We start from the raw sequence: 15,272 nt of genomic DNA on the forward strand, positions 1-15,272 counted from the left end.
ATCGCGTGTTCTGAATGCGGACACTGTTAGTGTCCCCAAACAATTTAAAAGTACATTTTCAAGTAATCCACAATATTTTTCCATAAAAACTCATCATGGCACAAGTCCCACATAGTAATCCTGAGTTTCTACATATCTTTTGAAACTTTTTGAACCCTTTTTTGTGTTCGATCTGTCCGCGGACAGCGCGCATGTCCGCGAACCGCGTACAAGCACCCCTATAAAAGACCACGCCCTAGAGCTTATTCTCATTGTGTTTCTGGCTATTTTTCAGAGCACAGCTATTTCTCCAGCAACTTGCTGATACCACCATCGAGATGGCATCCCTGGCTGCAGAACTGCCACCAGGTGCTGCACCTGCTTCAGCACCACACCCACCCGCTCCACCACCACCACTGTCCCAAGGGCCTGAAGAGGGGAGCAGGAGTGAGGATACAGAGGAGGAAGAAGAGGATGATGAGAATGAGGTAGAGGAAATCCCTACTACCCGCACTAGACGTGAGTCTTGGGTGTGGCGGTTATTTTCCATTTATGGGAATGGTCCTAAGGCTCGTGCGAACCGTGTTATCTGCAATGAGTGCAAAATGATACTCAGTCGCGGGAAGCACGGTTCGTACAGCTTTGGGACCACGACCATGAAGCGACACCTGAGGTCATTTCACTCTGGGGCTATTCGCAAGGTTGTACCTTGCGAAGAACGTAGTAGGTTGATTTCCTCTACTTCATCCTCTGTTTCTGATCCTGTCACCACAAGGACCACCTCTGTGGGACAGCGTCTTCCTCAAGCTGCCTCACAGGCCATACAGAATTCTGATGACCCTTACCTTTCGAGGGTCACAGTTGTATGAATGTACTGTGACACAGTACTCTGCAGGGGGGAGCGACTTCGGAGTGCTTTTGAGACTATCGTCTCACTAGCACGAGAAGACCTGCTCACTACCCAAATATAACCAACTCTACATCTTCCTCTCTCAGCTCGCCCTTTCTTAGCCCTGTGGTTGGTGTCCCCCCTTTTCCCTCCTTTCCCCTCCTCTCCTAGTGTGTCGTGTCTAAAAAAACAAAATAAAATATAAAATTACAAAAATCACAAAAGAATAAGGCTCTTTTCAGAGCCGCCTTTCACAGGTAAAAAATAGAAGTGATGATAAATAAAGCAGGGCCCTTTGTATTTCTTAAAAGTCCACGGACAGTTCGCGAACATTAAAACAATTGGGGTGCTACCCTATTGTTACCATTGCATTTTTCTCTTGGAGGAAGTGATGGCTCTGAAAAGAGCCTTTGGGAGGAGTTTGTATGTCAAAAATTATAAATACTTAACACCTACTTCACAATGGATGCTGTATTTCTGAAAAAGGTTGCAGTGCATTTTGTACGTTTCTCAGAAAAGTCTGATTGCCAGCATAAGTAAGATGGACTCCATCTCTGAGAAAAATGTATGTACTACGAAACATAATATTTTCATTGTGAAAAGAGGACAAGCCTAAATCTTTTAGAAATGCACAAACAGCCTTATTAACATTGCGCCTTTCTTTTTCCATTTGTGGACCAAATGAAGAAGAACGAAGCCACATTTGTCTCTGCGCGATCGTGAAAATATTATTTGAGAATTAGGAAACGTGTCCATGACTTTCCCAAGTCCTTCTTTCATAGCAAATTTCAAAGAAATTCCAGACACATGTCCTAAACTGTTCCCTCCACAATGAATTACAATTATGTCTGGATGTTGCTTTGTTTCCAAAGTAGCACAGAGAGGTAGCAAGTCCAACCACTTCATTCCACGTACTCCATGCCAGTGTACTTCCACATGTGGAAATCCAAGATCTACAGCTACTACACAGCTTTGTGCATGCACCTTCAACCAATGTATCCACGAATCTCCTAAAATCCAAACAATCTGTTTTCTGAAACACACAGCCATAGCTATCTGTTGTTCTCTCAGCAAAAAGAGTATCTGAGAAACTCTCTCCTGGCACAACACACCCACTAAACTTTCCTGACCAATCCCTTTCACTGCTCATTCTCATTTGCATGACTTCTGAACCCAAAAATCCCCGGATTTAACTCCCGATGTCTGCGAACTACCGCCATGTCCGCGAACATATCGTAACATGAACAGCCCTTCTACCATTTCCACTTCACTCTCTGTGCCATTCCCTCATTGGATGTAGCTAAGAAATCACATGACTATGCACCAATCACATTCAAGACCTCTACATCTAACTGCATCATCATAGATCAGCACTGCAAATGTACTGTGAATCTCTCTGAGTACAAGTGTCATATCATTGGCAAGCACCATCTACAAGAAATACTGTACAAGTCTCCAAGATTTCTTCTTGCAGCTCCATGGATATCCATATGCATGAACACAAACTACAGGTATGCACATTTTCTGTACAGTACATGAACACATTTTCAAACTGACTTTTAGCTTGTGTAATCTGTAAAATGAATGTACTGTCTTTTTTCCAATTTCCTAAAATCAACTATCACTTATAAACCATTATACTATTCACTTTCTTAATACACACATTATCAAATCATGTTAAACTAACATTTTTTAAATGAAATTTATAGACTACATATATTGAAACAAAATTGCATGAATGCACACTCTATGTTCCAATCTCAAAAATTAATACTTATACAATTACATTTATTTATTTATTTATTTATTTGATTACTTTAATTTAAGCATGACGTTAAGCCACTATTACCTAGAACAGCTTAGTTACAGAAATGGTGGTATTCAGTGGTACATTATACATTTCTCAAGACATACTAAAGATATGTTGTTTGTTACAGTTACTCATTGCAATAAAATGTGTTCATTAAGAACATATCATATGTATTGAAATGGTGCGAAGTATCTTATGTGATTAAGATAGTTTTAATGGTTTTAAGGAAGGTGCTGAGGATTTCAATTAAAAAATCAATATCTAAATTAAAAACAATGCTATATACAAACAAAATTACTAATTTGTTTCTTTTACAATTGCAGTGAAGACCATTCTCCTGAAAAGAAGCAGCCACATTTCAAGAACAAAGAAGAATTAAGAATTAAACTACTCATTTTAGAAAAAAAGTAAGTAGAATATCACCATAATATTTGTATTATTACTCAAACATACTGTAAAGTTAATTCATGCTATTTCTGTGCCTAAAAATAGAGATTGTGCACCATTCTGTCCAAAAATCCCCATGTCTTAAACAGCGATTTACAGCCAGAATGGCACACAAATTCCTACTTTTGGACACACAAATTACCCAACTCAACCGCTAGAATTTTCATATTATAGAACAAACAACTGTTTTTATTGTATATATTAGATTTACTATTTGTACTTCTCCACGCCATTAGCTTATTTTTTTCTGTCATCTGAACCTGAGTTTAGTAACATATTAATTGAAGAATACACATCCCTATTAGTTGTAGTTCCCAATGCACAATCAGACACCATTACATACATCATCTTACTCAAGCACCCATGCACACAGCACACACACATTGCAGAACACCCCAACCCATACCTTCTTTATTTTTTTTTCAACAGACCCTAAAGAATACCTACAACGTCAAGTCCGTAGAAAGCAATGCAGAAGTAGAGCAAATGAAAATAAAAGTGTCCAACATAAGGATCCATCTCTAGCAGAATTTGTAAAAAAAGTTGAAACAAAACAGCTAATACAGTCATATAGTGAAACACAAGAAGTTCCAAGAACAAAAACTTTGCCTCCTCTATCAAAATGTAAAACAAACCAAAAAACAATTAACAGAAAATCAGCTATCACTACAGATAAAACTGCTTCTATAAATCTTGATAAAGATCAAAGTAAGCATACCAAGAAAAGGATTTTAGCCAAAATGTTCTGTCACAGAGTCCTTCAAAATCTTATAAAAACAGGAGAGAAACCAGGTTCAACCCTTAAAACCTATCGTAGGAAATTAATCTTAGAAGCGTTGATAGACAGTGCAATTCTTCTCAAAAGAAAGTTATTTATTTTAGTGTTAAACAAAATGAAACCACTAACAAAACTAATAACTAAATTACAAACAAGACTTCTCAATAAATGAAATGTCAACAGAAAGAACTTCTTAAATATATGCAGAGGTGAATGGAATCACACTATGAGCACAGAACAATAACTTAATGAAGAAGCGTGCAAACAAAAGCAAACAAATACAATTGCTATACATAGCAATGGTCGAGGTTATGAAAAAGTGAATAATACCATAATGGAACAAGAAGTACTCCTTACAAAAATATGACCTGAAAACTTAGAATTACCCCTCCATTCAACTGAATCAGAACATCTAGTGTACAAATGGCCATGCACGTCAATGTGTAACATTCCCAAACAATTTTTCAAGTCTTTACGCCAATTCCTCAATCAATATGTAAAAAGCAAAGACAAAATCAAAATTAAACTACTGCAAAATATGGATACCTGTCCAGTGCGCAAGTACACAGGACTACAAGGACATTCATTGGCCTGTATTAAAGGACCTACTTGTAAAACCACCTTCAATGATATCAAAAGGATATCAACACATCATTCAACTATAAGAAATCTAGTCTATAAACGGTACTATGCTAAAAGTCCTGCTTCAGCACTAGCACATTTAAATAACATTCTTCTACATGGGACAGCAAAAGACCTACTTGAAGAAATTGACTATATCCAGAAAAAATATTTTGGAAGTGAAAGCCACTTACAGAATGAAATAGCTTTAAACCAAATTAGCAACAATTCTACACATGGCAACCTTTTACTAAATACATACAAAAAAGAAATAATACAATTTAAAAGTACATCAGCTGAAGTACCAAACCATGTGTGGGTATGTTGCCGCAGAACTTTTTATAAAAGTAACACAAAAACTGTAGACCTATCATACAAAATAGAAGACAATGAACATTCTAAATGGTTTGAATTAGCTCTCTACCTTGTAGCATAAAACAAATACGAAATAACTGACCCCTTAATACTTTGCATTTACTGCACTACAAAACTTGACAACAACCAAAATCCTTCACGTGCTATCACAAATAATTTGGAATTATACCCACTACGCAAACCCCTACAACAACTTAATTTATATGAGAGCATCATAATTCAAACTGTGCACCCATTTCAAGCAATAATACGCCTTCAACCAAAAACAGCAAAATTACCTCCCTCTGAATTGGTAAAAGGCATTTGTGGAAAAGTAGTTTATTTCCCATTAGATCTAAAAGACAATGTGCATACTCTAGGAGTGCAACATCCAATGCAGCAATCTTTAATTATCTTAGTAAATGGAGTATCTACAAAAGACAAAAAAATATGGCAACAGCTGGTAGATTTACATAAAGTTAGACAAGCCTTGCAATATCTTAAAGAGAATAATGAATATTACAAAGAAATTAATATTGAAGAAAACTTGAAGGATACAACTGAAATAATTCAAGAAACACAAGAAACTGGTCAATTTGAGCTCCTAGATCCTGGTACAATATCAAATACTTTAGACCATTATACAATTCATCCTTTGCACACTAATGACACCATAGAAGATGCAATGGAAACATACCAAATGCGTCAAACAAAAGGATCACCAATCGGCATATGGGAAAAAAGTATAGAAGCACGTGCTTTTCCTCTACTCTTTCCTACTGGCAAAGGAGGAAGGTACGATGATAGACCTATTCAAATATCAGCATCAGAATACCGCTCATTACGGATGTATTCTGAAGATCCCAGATTTAGACTAAATGTGGAATACATATTCCACCTACTCTTTGGAAGTGAACTAGCAACTTTATGTTACGGAGTTGCACACATATTAAAATCAGGATCACACTTTGAAAATATGACAGCTACACAATTATTACAAAAAGTGCAACAAAAGGATGAGGTTTTACAATCAAATATTACAAATCTATTAGCAAATATGCGTGGTACTGAAGAGTACTGGTTTCGACGTCATGGAGATGTACTTTGTATGATCAGAAACCTTGGCCCACCCACTTGGTTTGTTACATTAAGTTGTACAGAATATGCATGGGAAGATTTATATGGTTTCCTACGCATATCAAAAAAAACAAAACAAACATAGATAGTAACACCAAGAGAACTTTGTTCTTTGGATCCTGTTAATGTTTCAAGATATTTTCACCATCGCTTCATTGCTATGCTACATTTTATTGTTAATAAAACTGTTCCTCCCCTTGTAGAAGTGCAACACTTCTTTTGGAGAAAAGAATACCAAGCCAGAGGAGCACCACATATCCACATGCTTTTATGGATTAACGATGCTCCTAAATTTGGTCAAGACAGTGATGCCACTGTTTTACAGTTTATTGAAAAATATGTCACTTGTGAAATTCCGTCAGAAGCCACAAATAGTGATCTTCATGTACAAATTTTACAATTTCAAAGACACAAATGTGGAAAATATTGTCGTCGCAAATACAAAAAGAAAGGGAAATACTACACCAAATGCCGATTTGGTTTCCCTAGACCAGTTACAAATACAGGTCAAGTGAACAACCTCATGTCTCCAGTTAGACCTAGTGTTAAAGGTAAGTCACCTAAAAATACATATTACATAAAAAGAAAAGAAGAAGAAAAATATATCAATGATTATAATGCAATCATTGCCCACTTATGGAATGCAAACATAGATGTGCAGTACATTGCACACAATTCTACTGCAGTTGCACGATATGTCACAGCATACTTAACCAAAGCAGAAACGACAGAGCTCCAAGACCTCTGGAATGAACTGTCATCAGATAAAACAGTGTCTCAGAAATTATACAGCTTGGGCATAAAAATGCTCACCCATAGAGAATGTGGATCATATGAAGCAGCTGATCGTTTAACTGGTACTGCATTGTATGGTAAATCTGAAAATATAGTATGGCTAAGTCTTGGTCCAGCCAAATCTAGAAAAAGAGTTCTAAAATCATACGAAGAGATAGAAACAATAGCCAAACGTGATCCAAACAGCCAAGACATTTTAAAAAACAATTTATTGGACACATACTACCCAAAGAGAATTAATACTATGGAAACCATGTGTCTATACCACATAGCCCAAAACTACACATACAAAAATAATATAAAACCTGATGTAAAAAAAGGTAAATACTGAGTGACAAACTGTGAAGACAGCTTAGTTAAACTCACTAAACCAAATCTAATGAATCATATCAAATTGTCATTAAAGACTCCTCAACATAAAGAAGTATATTACATGTCCCTGCTACAACTCTTTAAACCATGGAGAAAAGAAGAAGAAATACTAGATAACTATGACTCATATGAAGATGCTTTCAAAGCAAATAAAAGCACTATAACTGATGTAAACCTTACACAATACAAAACAATGTCGCAACATGAAGAAGAACTCCAAGCCCAACTAGATAAGGACACTCCGGACAGTAGTCAACCTTCTGTAACAGGAAGCCAAGAACCACTGGGAGAACCACTAATAATAAATGAGGCAGAATTAGCTATGATAGAAGTAGAAAACACCATTGAAGATAAAGAAGAGTTAACTATACTGCAATCAAAACTAAACAATGAACAACGTAGCATTTTTCAAGAAGTAACAAAACAAATTGCACATGGTGTACAACATGAAAATAAAGAATTTTCCTGCTATAATTATAAACCTATACTACTGTACGTCAGTGGTGAAGCTGGTTCTGGCAAAACATTCCTAATCAAAATCATCAGTAAGTTCCTTCAACAATTGACAAACAACAAACTGTCAGCTGTTGTCACTGTCCCCAGAGGTTTAGCTGCCTACAACATAGGTGGTGTCACTTTACACCGATTATTACTATTGCCAGTAGAACACCAGAACAAATGAGACTATTTCAAACTTTCTGCAGAAGCTGCAATGGAACTACGCAGAGTATTGAAACAAATGAAAATGCTACTAATAGATGAAGTGAGCATGGTCTCCAACCTAATGTTGGCTTTGATGCACCTCAGATTACAAGAAGTACTCAAAACAAACTATGAAGAGCTCTTTGCAGGAAAACACATTATTGTTTTCGGAGATCTTCTTCAATTGACACCAGTAAAAGGGGAGCCTATTTTTAAAACATTAGGACACAAACTCTGCCGTAAAACTGTTGGCAGCATTGGAAATGTCAACCTTTGGCAACATTTCCAATACAGAGAATTAACAGAAAACATGCGGCAATCTGCAGATCTCACTTATGCCAACATCTTAAAAAGTATCAGAGTCGGTATACTTTCTAAAGAAGCAGAAGCAATATTGAAAACCTGGCAAATTAATGCACTTTATAGCGATAATGCATGTGCTACAGATGTTATGGAACAATTAGCCCACAAAAATGTCAATTGTATGGCCTTAATGCCAACTCTTGCAAGCTGTTTCAAATTCAATGAAATAATGTTAATTAAAGAAATGCAACCAAAAATGGAAATTAGCGCCACAGACAAACTAGATGTACATGGTATGACACTACCCATGTATGACCAAGCCACAACAAGACTAAATAGTTTAGAAAAATCAATCTCAAACACAGCAGGCTTAGAAAAGATATTAAAATTATCCTTAAATTGCAGAGTAATGCTTAAACGTAACCTTGACGTGGACCAAGGACTAGTTAATGGAGCAGTGGGTACAATTGTTGGCTTTCAAACATACCCACGTGACAACAAAATTCAGTTTGTCAATATACTCTTTGACAAACTTTCAGAAGTAAAAAGGATAGGACGCTCAACAGCTCGATTCCTTCTCTTCAAAGACATGTATGTACGCAGAGAACAATTTTCTCTAACTCTTGCATACGCAGTCACGATTCATAAATCACAAGGTCTTACCCTAGACAAAGCAATGACAGATATTGGTAACACAGTCTTTAAAGAAGGCATGAGCTACGTAGCACTATCACGCTTACGTACACTTAACGGTCTATTTGTAATCAACTTTGATGCAAGTAAAATAAACGCTGATATTCCTTGCATTTTAGAATACATTAGACTTCGCTCACTATACACCCCTCATCTAAACACATATTCTGTTCCACAAAAAGTAAAACGTTATAAAAGAAAAATAAATCAAACAGAAATTCAACAGGATGTCACTGCAAATCCTCCAAAGAGAGTAAAAGAAAGTAATACTTCATCAAGTACCACAAGCAAAAAAGAATCAATTAGGGAAAGTAAACCAGGTACTTCTTCAAAGAAGGAAGACAAACTCCAAAAAAAGCATTCAGATACAGAACTCCCTGGTCCACTTAAACTCTCAAATATAGTTGGTGTAAGTTGCTACGCAAATGCAGCAATGAATATTCTATTTCAATAACCACCAATTGTTGACAACATTTACTTACACAGTACAGACCCATTGTGTATGCAAATGTTAGTACTTCACAGAAATGCAGCAAACAATCCTGACAACACGTATAGTGTTTATGGAATAAGACAACAATTGGACTACTGTGCTGGAATGGTGAAATTCACTATAAACACACAGGAAGATCCACAAGAATTTCTAATGTACTTACTACAAGTACCGGAAAACAAAAACATACCTATAAATGAAATCTTCCAGATTTCATACATGTGGAAACATACATGCACTCTCTGCAACAATGTGACACAAGAAGAAATCCCCAATGAACGCTTCATATATATATATCAATACCTAATTGTGAATCCATTCCATTTCAGCAACTTGTACAAAATGCTAACCATGGTAGATTATGTTCTACATGCAATTCAGATAATCGCTCCACGTTAGTAATACAAACACAGAGTAAATACATAATGCTAATGCTTCTACATTACAATGCAGATGGTACCAAAAACAACTGCAAGCTGACTGGATTCACACATGGTCAAATATCACTTGGTAAGAAAACCTTCACAACAATGGGCCTCATTCCGAGGCTGGCGCTATCCATGGAGTAAATAGCACCATGGTAAGCAACCATGGAGCTATTTACTCCATGGAAATCCGGCATGGTGAATGGAGTAATTACCGGTCCATTCCAAGGTTGGAGGGACCGGTAATTCCCCATTCACCATACCGGTTCCCCATCCCCATTCCTGCCCCCATAGGGCTCAATGGGAATGGGGAAGGAGTAAATTACGGCACCGTAAATTACGGTGCCGTAATTTACTCCAAGGTCCCTTTGCGGGTTGGATTTTTAACGCCTGCTAAAAGCAGGCATTAAATGCCAACCCGCAAAAGGGAACTCGGAATATGGTGGTAAGTGTTAACAGTCACCGTTGCCATTAACGGTGACCGTTAACCCTTACCTCCAGCCTCGGAATGAGGCCCAATAGGTATAATCTACCACGCAGGAGCCACAACCAATTCAGGGCACTACACTGCATATATAAAAAAAGAATGTGGATGGTTTGAATGTAATGATAGTACCATTACTCTAAAGCAGAGATTACCAGCAAATCTTACAAACGCTTATTTAATGTTCTTAAAATCAAAATTTGATAACTAAACTGTACTTAAACCTTAAGTAAACTTGTAGTAAAAAAATATAACCTGTTAGAATATTCCAAAAGCTATCTAACTGCCCAAAGATTGTACAACAACTAATCAGATAAATGAATACCACTAAATTAAAGCAAAAAATAGACAGTTAGAATACGCCAATTGGTATCTAACTGTCCCAAAATTTAACAATATCGAAACAGATAAATCAATACCACTAAAATATATAAAAAAAATAGACAGTTAGAATACGCCAATTGATATCTAACTGCTCCAAAATTTCATAATATCCAAACAAATAAATAATATGTTAGTGCTCCAATAAAATGCAACAACCCAATGTATAAAGCATTAGCCAGAAGCAACAAGTGAACACTGAAAACAAACAAAAAAATAAACTGTAGCATAAAAGAAAAAGTTTTTTTTTTATCCAACATGTATTTTTTTTCTCCCACAGACCCAATGATTTTAGCAACGAACACAGAAACTGAGCAAATTGCACAGTACTCTGGTTTGTAATCTAGTAAATATAATGGTCCAAAAAAAATAAATGTTGATTATACAATGTAATATGTCATTACAAAATACTAATACTAACATGCTATTTTCTTTTATCACAGAAATTAACAAGAAATACATGTACTCCAGTTACTAAACCAAACAGTAAGTATATTATACACTCTATACCATGGCCACACCCATAATATCTTATAACTTTGTTCCTTATAAATTTGTTTTTGACCCAAAGTTATAAGCAACTATAAGTGTGATATGCTGCGGTGGTTGTGGCCAGGGAATAGAGTGTTGGGTGCATGACCAAATGGTCATGCACCCAACACTCTATGCCCTGGCCACAACCACCGCAGCATATCACACCCATAGTGTCAAACATTTCAACTATGGCCTATGGAAACTTTTAATGTTCGCGGACATTACCAGTGTTCTTAGAACACTTTCAACTTGCCAGCGAACAATACGGACAGCGTCTTCAGGACACCCCCTACGAACATTTCAGGACACCGCGAGAGTTCTTAGAACACTTTCAACTTGACAACGAACAATACGGACATCGTCTTCAGGACACCCACTACGAACATTTTAGGACACCACGAGTGTTCTTAGAACAAAATCAACTTGACAAAGAACAATACGGACAGGGTCTTCAGGACACCCCCTACGAACATTTCAGGACAACGCAAGAGTTCTTAGAACACTTTCAACTTGACAACGAACAATACGGACAGTGTCCTCAGAACACCCCCCTTTTGTTTATTTGCGAACATTTCAGGACACCGCGAGTGTTCTTAGAACACATTCAGCTTGCCACAGAACAATACAGACAGCATCCTCAGAACACCCCCATTTTGTTTATTTGCGAACATTTCAAGACACCGCGAGTGTTCTTAGAACAGTTTCAGCTTGCTTGCAAACGAAACGGACACATATTGGGCCTCATTCTGAGTTGGGTGGTAAGGGAAAAATGATGCCGGTAAAGGAATACCGGCATAGTTTCCCTTTACGGCCCATTCTGACCCACCACACCGTTATTTACGGCGTCGTAAAGTACGATGCCGTAAATAGCGGTTTAGTGGCACGCGCACGACACGCCATGCCGTAATTAGCGGCATGGCGTAAACCGGAGCTGATCCCAAGTAAAGCGGACATGGAAAAAACGGCCTCCACAAGACAGCAAAGTACCTTACCGCCATGGAGTAAATACCGGCATCGCTGAGAAGGTGTAAAGGACCCTGAGCAGTGTTTCCAAGAGGAACAGGTGCACTCAATCAGCACAGGTGGAGGCAATGGAGTCTGGCACAGCACAAAAGGAGCACACCCACACACCACACCCCCTCCCACACCAAAATGATACCGATTGTAGCAGCATTCCTGGAGCTGGCGGCCCTGCTTGCAAGGCAAAAACAACTACAACAGCAACAACAACAACAACCACAGCCACCACCACAGAGGATACACAGGAGGAGAAGGAGGGTGAGACAGGGCCAGCATGCCCTACCGGTGCAGCCACCATTACCACGCCGGCAGCCCCCAATCCCCCGCATCAGAGCCACCCCCTTCAACCTCACACCAGAGCAGATCCACACCCTGTACCGGCTTGACTGGGACACCATTACCAGCATAGTGGACATGATGATATCGTGAGCCGCATAGAAATACGCACTGCCATCCCCCCTCTACTGAAGGTAGTGTCTGTTCTCCACTTCCTTGCCACAGGCACCTACCAGCATACAGTGGGGCAAATGCATGGCATTTCTCAGCCCATATTTTCACGGATACTCAAAGAAGTGTTGGATGCCCTCCTCACCCACACAAGGGAATACATATCCCTACCCCAGACTCCCCAGGAGATCTACGACACCAAAGCTGCCTTCCATGCACTGGCAGGCATGCCAAATTGCATAGGTGCCCTCGACTGCACCCACGTTGAATTGGTGGTCCCGCATGCCATGGAGGTGCCGTATCGCAAGCAATACCACTCCATCAATGTCCAGATGGTGTGTAATGCCAGTAAATCCATCACACATTGCAATGCCCGATACCCCGGATCAACTCATGACTCCTTGGTTCTGCGGAACTCAACACTACCACGCTACATGGAGCGACATGCCGGACGTCGTGCCTGGCTGCTTGGTGAGTCATCTGAATGGGCCATGGCGTTGCTTTGGGGCTGTGAGTAGTTCTGGGAAGGGGGGGGGTTCATACTCCACCGGCCTGGGAAGGGGGGGGTTCATACTCCACCTGCCTGGGAAGGGGGGGTTCATACTCTACCTGGCCGGGAAGGGGGGGATGCATGCTCATCCCAGTAATCATCTGTGGCCATGCATGACCAGTACAATTTTCCACCATGAGGGCACACACGATTACCTCATTTCCACTTCCATGCAGGTGATGCTGGCTACCCTCTGAAGCCGTGGCTCATGACCCCCGTCCGCAACCCACAGAACAGGCACGAGGAGGACTACAACAGATCCCATACCCGTACACGCGTGGTGATAGAGCAGACCTTCGGGCTCTTGAAGGCACGATTTCGTAGCCTCAGCCGTTCAGGTGGGGCACTCATCTACAGCCACGAGAAGGTGTCCAAGATCACCATGGCATGTGTAATGCTACACAACATGTGCATCCGTCGGAACGTGCCACTGCCCCCTGACGTGGAAATGCCACCACCAGATGACGATGAGGGGGAGGAGGTAGGAATGGCAGGACAGCAGCCGGGTCCCGATGCACAGGAGGGACGTTCTGTGCGTCAAGCATTGATTGGACAATATTTCTGACTCACAAGTCAGCTGAGGGTTTCAGGATGAGAGGACATTGGGCACGGGGTGTGGGGATACATGTACACCATGTACTGTGCAACATTAAAATACACAAGCAAAATGATCAATGTCCACTCTGTTTTAGTGAATGAACAACCAGTGTATTAAAAAGTTTAAGTTTGAACGTGTACAACAAAACCACCACCCTCACCCCCCTCCCCCTCCCCCAACTCCCAATGACACCCCCTCACCCCCCTCCCCCTCCCAAATGTGTGTGCCAGGATGTTCATTGGCCACTTCCGGAGCCAGGGGGATTCATGTTCTGGCGGCGGAGTGTCCGCATTGACCGGCGGACAGGGCTGGTCTGTGTGGATGAACTTTGTGATGGTGGGTACTCCCACTGGGGCTGTGGTCTTGGGTGTGCTGCCTCCAGGGCATCAGCAATCCGGCCCAGCAACTCACAGAGGCGGTTGGTGTTTGAAGTGATTACCTCACCCAGGGCCTGCAGGTCATTGTGGCATTGTGAATGTGATTGACGGTTGTCCCGTAGGAAGTCCTCCAGCAGGGCTGTGATGCGCTGCCCGTGCACTCCATCCGTGGATGGTGTGGCAGATGTGGTAGCCAGCCGTGGTGTTGATCGTGCAGGGCTCTGTGGGCTTTCGGCAGGGGAGGAGGATACAGGACAGGCAGGTGGTGCTCCTTGGCCTGTAAGGATTGGGGTGTCACTCTCCCCAGAGTCGCTGAGTGCGACTTGTGTGTGAGATGGTGTTTCCGGCCTGTACGCTGTGTCACATGTCTCCCCCACGTCAGATAGGTGAACCGATGTAGGGCTCTCCGGCTCGTCGATGAGGCACATGGCAGCGTGCTCCCCTGCCACACTGGATTCCTCCGAGTGGACTGTGGGGTATGTGTCCGTTCCCAGTGCAGGCATGGGTAGGGGTGTGGGTGGGGGTTGTGCAGCCTCCATGGGGGTTGCTGGTGCAGATGGTGTTGCCTGTGGCCTCCTCCTTCTTACAGGCTTCCGCTGTCCCCTGCCTGTGCCCCTGGAGGTGGAGGGCTGGGTGGCTTCATGGCCCTCAGTTTCATGTCCGCTGCCTGTGGGGTGGAAGAGAGAGATGGCATTAGCTATGATTTGGGGGTCAGCATCGCTTCAAGGCTATGGTATGAGAATGGTGTTGCAGCGTTTGGGTGACATTTGGGTGGTGAGTGGGACATTGATCTAGGATGGTAAATGCATGCAGGTGTCTGGGTCAATCAAGCTGGCAGAGTACTGTGCTGACTCACAGTGACTGCCTCTTTGTGTGCTATGGGCAGTATGTGTTGTAGCCTTGCAAGTGGCATCAGCCTGGGCCTCACTTGTTACGGCATGATTGGGGGGGGGGGCATATGTGAGATGACTGCTTGCCCATCCCTTGGCGGTGGCTTGAATTGGGAATGCATTTACGGTCTTCACTCATGACACTCACCTCCATCTGCGGATGACGGGGCACCGCACTCCATCTCGCCGACCC

This window comes from Ambystoma mexicanum, chromosome 10, assembly GCF_040938575.1.
Source record: "Ambystoma mexicanum isolate Mex_15411 chromosome 10, UKY_AmexF1_1, whole genome shotgun sequence".
Classification (NCBI taxonomy): domain Eukaryota; kingdom Metazoa; phylum Chordata; class Amphibia; order Caudata; family Ambystomatidae; genus Ambystoma; species Ambystoma mexicanum.